Raw genomic sequence first — 345 nt, 5'->3', positions numbered from 1 at the left:
AACGGAAAGTTGCCTAATTGCTCTAAGTGCTAAGTTTTTTCTGAAAAAGTTCCTCCCATGCCTCTCGCTATTTATCTTCCCTTGCGGACGAAGCGTAAACCTTCATGCGGTTTACGGGCTGTTGGTTAAGAAATCGTAAGTTGGGCCTCGAGTCGTGTCCTAGGTCTCTTTGGGCCGTCTTTCGACTCGAAGCGTTTATTACGACTTCTTTCGATAAAGAATGAACTTTCCGTGGTTTTTACGGTAAAGTTTGATTGATTACTTAGAAATGGTGGGGAACGTGAGATGGGTTCACTACGGTATTTGGGAGATAGCATCGAAGGGTAGACGAGAATGCATGAACTC

The sequence above is a fragment of the Brassica oleracea genome, chromosome C1 (genome assembly GCF_000695525.1).
Source record: "Brassica oleracea var. oleracea cultivar TO1000 chromosome C1, BOL, whole genome shotgun sequence".
Taxonomy (NCBI): domain Eukaryota; kingdom Viridiplantae; phylum Streptophyta; class Magnoliopsida; order Brassicales; family Brassicaceae; genus Brassica; species Brassica oleracea.
The sequence above is the reverse complement of the archived record's forward strand: the minus strand, read 5'-3'. Positions refer to the sequence as shown.